Source organism: Dromiciops gliroides, chromosome 1 (genome assembly GCF_019393635.1).
Source record: "Dromiciops gliroides isolate mDroGli1 chromosome 1, mDroGli1.pri, whole genome shotgun sequence".
In the NCBI taxonomy this organism is placed as follows: Eukaryota; Metazoa; Chordata; class Mammalia; order Microbiotheria; family Microbiotheriidae; genus Dromiciops; species Dromiciops gliroides.
Window position 1 is genome coordinate 320,748,462 of NC_057861.1, and position 7,132 is coordinate 320,755,593.

The following is a 7,132-nucleotide window of genomic DNA, read 5'->3' on the forward strand; positions in this document are numbered from 1 at the left end:
CTGGCCTATGTTCAGCTCTCAGTAAGGTGAACTGATGTTCCCTTTCTTCACCTATGAAGAGAGTGCATCATTTAGGCAGAAAGCCTTCTGTCCATCATATTTCTACATCACATTCAGATCTGGTGGTCTGGTCCAGCATCCTTTCTGCATATAGATGCCTTTAAAAATTAAAAAACAAAAAGGGGGGTAGCTAGGGGGTGCAATAGATAGAGCACCGGCAGTGGATTCAGGAGAACCTAAACTCAGATCCAACCTCAGACATTTGACTCTTACTAGCTGTGTGACCCTGGGCAAGTCACTTAACCCTCATTGCCCTGCGCCCCCCCCAAATGCCCCCCCCTTTTAAATAGTATATTTCAGTTTATTCTCCAAGTCTTTGTTTTTTCCAGCTTGGCTCCCAATCTCTCAGCAAAATTAGCATGGATTTCTGAGACTCTTCTTCAGCAACATTTCAGATACTTTCAGATTCTGGTTTATCGGTGGGGCCTGCTCATTCATGTCATACCATAGGACTCAACCAACTCTGCTCCCTCTTCTATGAAGGCCAAATCCCCCTCAGTGATCAAAAACTTGTAAGCCATCATCTCCTTTTCTACTTTCTCTGTGATAGGCTTAACCTCTTGAAGCTGGATTTCCTGGAGCTTCATATTTCAGGGCATAATTTTTTTTCTGTTTTAAAAGTTAATTTAAAAAATTATACATTTTATCCTTTCCCTTCTCCTCAGTCTTTTTTTTTTTTTTTGGTTGAGTGACTTGCCCAAGTTCACATAGCTAGTAAGTGTCTGAGGCTGGATTTGAACTCAGATATTCAGTAACATTAGTTTGGGTAGATGAGGGTGCCCCCTTTTTCCATATGGAAATGTATCTGGTCAGTATGGTAGGGTGTCAGGACTCATAAAATTGGGACATCCACCAACTCTGAGGAGTCAGCACTCCTCATGACATGACCTAACATGGAGGGACCTTTTATGTCCTTAGGTGACCAGAAAGCCACCACAGCACAGTCAAAGGGCTCCAGGAAGCTGCTCCACAGAGGCAGAGCTTGAGCCCTGGCCTACTCTTAGGACAATCAAGTCCCAGCTTTGTTGCATCTTAGGGAAAATTAGTCTAACCTAAGTTAAATGAAGCGACTCACTCATATTCTCACAATTAGTGGTGGAGCAGAGGGTCAGGTCAACTTCATTGCAAAGGTAGTTATTGATAATGAAAGCTTCATTCCTTCAGAATACAACCTTTCCCCAATCTCCACCCTCACCCCTTATCCTCTATCTTCCCCAGGACTCCCCCTACCCGTCTCCTTCTCCTTCTTCTTCTTCTTCTTCTTCTTCTTCTTCTTCTTCTTCTTCTTCTTCTTCTTTTTTTGGATAAACACGTTTTTCACTTTTATTTGCATATTAATGCCACATTTACTCCTGTGCCATAAGCTTTTGTTTGTTCAGTTTCTTTTGGGATATCTTTTTCTTTTGAGCAAACTTCTCTTCTGGTTTAGGAACAATTTGTTCCTTTTCAGTCAGTATCATCTCAATATGGCAAGGGGAACTCATGTATGGATTGATTCAGCCATGAACCCTGTAAGTACGCCATTGCACTTTGGGGGCCTTGTTAGCCTGGATATGCTCAGTGACAGGAGAATCCACATCTAAACCCTTCAGTTCAGCGTTACTTTCTGCATTTTTAAGCATATGCAGCAAGAACTCAGCACTCTTTTTGGGCCAATGACCCTGTGTCCAACCCCACTGCTTAGCCTGGGCACACCTGCCAACTCCACCATTGTATTGACGGAAGGGAACACATTGTTTCTTCAATGTGACATCTTTCAAATACCTGGTAGCTTTTCAGATATGCATGCCCTTGATAGCTTGGGCTGTTTCACTGGCATTCTTGAAGTGGACCCGGAGATTTGAACCCCTTGACTTGCATGATTTTGTGGGGTTCTCTGGATCAAGCGAGTACCTCACCATTTTAAATGATTACCTAGGACGGCTCAAGGGAAGAGAGCTACCCAACTCCTTCTTATTTCACATCTACCTTTTTCTCAAATGCTACTTTCTCTCCTCCAGATTTCTACCTTTGATCTTTTCTGAGGTCAGCTCACTTCTGGAATATTGAATTCAGTTTTAGGTGCCAAATGTTAGGAAGAATACTATCAAACTGGAGGTTAGCTACAGAGGAGGGCAACCAGAATAATGGAAAGGCCTCGACACAGTGCCAAATGTGGAATGGCCCAAGGAAATAGGAATTTTTGGCCTGAAGAAGATAAGATTTTAGGGGAATGGGATAATTCTGTATTCAACTATTTTAAGGGTTGACATGTGGAAGGGGGACTGGGCTTGTTCTGTGTGGTTCCAGAAAGAAGAACTAGGTGCACCACGTGGAAATTACAAAGAAGCAAATTTAGGCTTGATGTCTAGGGGTGGCGGATTCCCCTCATTGGATGTTGCTGAACAAAGGCTGGATGACCCTTCCTTGGGATGTTGTCAAGGGGATTCTTGAGGAAGTTATAGACAGGATTAGGTAGCCTCTGTGCATAGTTAAGGGATGGGCCCCTAATGGCCACTCTCCCATTACAGTTGGAAGTAACTGACCGGGACCTTAATAAGAAGTATAGTACAGTAGAACAAACAATGGCCTAGGGGGCATGACATTTAATTTATTATCCCAGTTATACCCTTAAATAGCATTGTGACCTTAGGTAACTTAAATAATCTCTCTGAATCACTCTCTACCTCTGGTGAACACAGTGACATATAAACCTTAAGAAGTGGGGGTGGCTAGGTGGTGCAGTGGATAAAGCACTGGCCCTGGAGTCAGGAGGACCTGAATTCAAATCCCGCCTCAGATACTTGACACTTACTAGCTGTGTGACCCTGGGCAAGTCACTTAACCCTTATTGCCCCATCCCCCCCAAATATATAAATAAACCTTAAGAAGTGCCTGTCTAATTTGGAACTGTGTCCAAAAAGCTATTAAGGGAAACTAGGTGGCTCAGTGGATAGAGCACTGGCCCTGGAGTCAGGAGGACCTGAATTCAAAGGCAGTCTCAGACACCTACTAGCTGTGTGACCCTGGGCAAATCACTTAACCCTGTTTGCCTTAGTTTCAGCATCTATAAAATGAGCTGGAGAAGGAAATGGCAAACCGTTGTAGTATCTTAGTCAAGAAAACTCCAAATGGGGTCACAGAGTCAGACATGACTGAAATGACTCAACAACAATGACCACCAAAAAGCTATTAAACTGTGCCTATCCAATGAAGAGTCAGATGTGACTGAAAAAACAATATCCTTTGATCCAATGATACCACCACTAAATCACCCAAAGAGATCAAAGAAAAGGAGTCATCTGTGCAAAAATTTTCATTTATAAAATTGGAATAATACAAATAGACACCAATAAGGTAGGTGAGTTCACATATTTCATGGATATTATCTCCTCCATTAACATCTTAATCTAATAGCTCCTCCTGGTTTGGAAGTGGCCTAGGGTTTCCAGAGGCCTGGGGTTCCCCGAGGAGCACAAGCTCTGACAGGTCCTGCTAAGATAAAAAACCTTTGAGACCAGGTTCAGTAAAGGTCTGTATGTCCATTTTCTTAGGACCAGCCCAGCCAAGTTCTGGGAGGTTCATGACCAGGTTAGCCACAGGAATTAATTTTTAGGTCATTATAATCAGCAAAAAACACTAAGATATGGAGGGAGTGGAGAAAGTGCCCTTGGTAATGAAGCCATGAATTTATAAATCTTTGAGGAACTTAAGCACCTATGATGTAACCTCATTTCCCTGCCTGAATGAATAGTGTTTACAGTTTCTGCCTTAAAAAGGTGGCAACTTGGGGGCAGCTAGGTGGCTCAGTGGATAAAGCACCAGCTCTGGATTCAGGAGTACCTGAATTCAAATCCGATCTCAGACATTTGACACTTACTAGCTGTGTGACCCTGGGCAAGTCACTTAACCCCCACTGCCCCGCAAAAAAAAAGAAAAAAAAAGGTGGCAACTTGTTCATGTCTCTTAAATAAAGTGTTTTGAAGATAGATACACTTCAAGTATCAACTTTGCTTCCTACTCTTAGACCTGTTTAGCCTCCAAGACTTTTTAAAAATAGATACATAGTTTAGTGGAATTCACAGTGGATATGGAGCCAGAACCCTGGGAATTCCTATCTTGTTTCTGCCACTTACTACCGGGTATCTTTGAGCAATAATTTCCTTTTTTTTTCACTTCAGTACCCTTATCTGTAAAAAGAGGAAATTGGAATAGTCCCAAAGTTCTTAACTTGGGCTCTATGTACTTGTTTTAACATTTAAAAAATATATATATCATTGGTTTCCTTTTAATCCTTTACATTTTACTTTATGCATTTAAAAACATTATTCTGAACATAGGCTTCACTAGACTGCCAAAGGGGTCCGCTACAAAATTATAATTATTTTGAAGAGACCTCTTCTGGTTCTAAAAATTCTTTGAAATAATTATATTATTATGTGCACACAACACTGTACATATATAATAAATAAGCATGCATACATGTATGCACACAGATATGTATATATTATAGAACATATATGTATAATGTATGGTATGTATTAGATAACATATATAAGCACCATGTTATATATTATATAACATGTGCACGCATGCACACACATATATTTAAATACATAAATATGTATGTGTTAATATATATGTGCATATGGTAATAAAATATTATTGTGCTATAAGAAATAACAAGCAGGATGATTTCCAAAAGGCCTGGAAAGACTTGTATGAACTGATGTATAGTGAAATGAGCAGAACCAGGAGAATGTTGTACATAGAGACAGCAGTATTGTTCGATGAAGAATTCTGAACAACTTAACTATTCTCAGCAATACAATGATCCAAGACAATCCCAAAAGATGATGATGAAGCATACTATCTACTTCCAAAGAAAGAACTGAGATTGATGGAACACAGATTGAAGCATGCTGTTTTTCACTTTCATTTTTTTTTTAGTTTTGTTGTACAATATGACTAATATGGTAATGTTTTATATAATTGCATGTGTATAAGCTATATCTGATTGCTTACTGCTTCAGGGAGGGTGAAGGGAGGGAGGGAAGGAGGGATAGAATTTGGAACTCAAAACTTTAAATAAAGATGTTTATTATTAAAAACAAAACAAAACACGGGGGCATCCAGGCAGCACAGTGGATAGAGCACCAGCCCTGGATTCAGGAGAACCTGAGTTCAAATTCGACCTCAGACACTTGACACTTACTAGCTGTGTGACCTTGGGCAAGTCACTTAACCCTCATTGCCCTGTCCCCCCCCCAAAAAAAAAGAAAGAAAGAAAGAAAGAAAGAAAGAAAGGAAAAAAAAACCACAAGAAAACTAAAAAAAAAAAAGCACATGCTTATGGTCATAGACCTAGCAACATAGTGTGCCTGGCCCAAGGTCACACTGTGAGAAAGTGGCCAAGCCAAAGTTTCCTGGCCCCCACTATTGCTCTTTCCACTAAATCTTGTACCCTGAAGGTTTCCTGTTGCTAATCATTTTAACCACCAGGGAGTTGAATATCACTGGTTTCACTGGAGGCTTTACCTATCCCTGATCACTCCTGAGAGGGCATGGTTCTTTTTGTTTGTTTTTCTTTAAGCTAGAACTAATGAACACAAATGTTATCCTAATTGCCCCGTCACCTCCAGAGTTGGGGCTATGGAATTCTGCCCTTCTCTGCTCCTCCCTAAGCCTCCTTTCCTTCCTATCCCTCCTTCCCCTTTAAGCCTCCCAAGTGAATATCCTCAACAAGCTTCTGGGGTGGTGAGATCTCTGTGTGGGGGACTCATAGCTTCTCTGTCACATTCATGCTCCTTAACTCACTCTGGTCATTATAATGATAGTGGGTCTTAGGTAAAGAAAACCTAATGTACAAAAATGTAAGTGTCTCAAGTAAATATGGAAGAGGGAAAGGAAATGGAGAGGGAAGGAAGAAGCTTATTCATATGGTAAAATGTAGGGCTTGGACTAGAAAACAACTAACATTTTATATGGCTTTAAGGTTTGCAAAGCCTTCTTCATTCTTGTCTTTCATTTTCTCACTTGTTTTCTCACAAGTTTACCACATTTGAGACATGCTTGTGTGACCCTGGGCAAGTCATTTACAGTGTCCCCGGCAACCCAATTGAGATTAGAAATTGCAAAGCAAATCCTCATCCACATGGGGTAGAAGGAATTTCCTCAGTGGAAAGTTCTTTCACCGATGAAATCACATGTCTCATAAAAACAGCAATGATGCCTTAAGTTAAATGCTACAGTTATTATTTCCCACCTTTTAAAGATGAGGAAACTGGTGCAGAGAGGTCGTGATCTCTAAGATTGTTTTTAATTTTGAAAAGGAATCATTGCTTTACAAAAGGATTTAATGGAGGCTCCACTTACATTTAAAATAGAATCAATTGCATTATGAAAATGAGTTAAAAAAAAAAGAAAACGAGCTTTACCAGCAATTTTGGGGAGTACAAGGAAAATAATGTTATGAACACAGAGGACTTGAGTTCAAATCTGATTTTTGATGCTTCCTAAAATTGACAAGTCTTTTAACTACTTTGAATTTCAGTTTCCTCATCTGTAAAATAAGAGGATTTGACAAGATGGCCTCTGAGGTCTCTTCCATCTCCAGGGACCGTAACCTCAACCCTATGATCCCATGTGTCCATAGCAAGCAAGCAAACAAACAAATCTTTAATATGCTAGCAAATATTTACTGTGGGGCTTGAATGTTCACAGTTCTGTGCTAGACACTGCAAAGGACACAGGAGGAGGAGGCCTTTTGTGAGCTCTCAGTGTCGTTGGGGGAGGCAAGACTATTACAAGTGAAAAGACAATTAACAACGGTAAGGCCGTACAACAGTTCAAGGAGCTGTGATCTGTCGGTGTGAGATCTTTTATTCTTTTTTTTTTTTTTTTGGTGGGGCAATGAGGGTTAAGTGACTTGCCCAGGGTCACACAGCTAGGAAGTGTTAAGTGTCTGAGGTCGGATTTGAACTCAGGTCCTCCTGAATCCAGGGCCGGTGCTCTATCCACTGTGCCATCTAGCTGCCCCGGTGTGAGATCTTTTAATGGTATAGATCTAGCCCCTCTGCAATTTAGGAGATGA

General features: G+C 40.7%; 1 pseudogene; it reads right to left on the minus strand.

Annotated features, from left to right (window-relative positions):
• Positions 1–1,406: 1,406 nt before the first annotated feature.
• LOC122736503 lies at positions 1,407–1,961 on the minus strand (annotated as a pseudogene).
• Between the last annotated feature and the right edge of the window lie 5,171 nt (positions 1,962–7,132).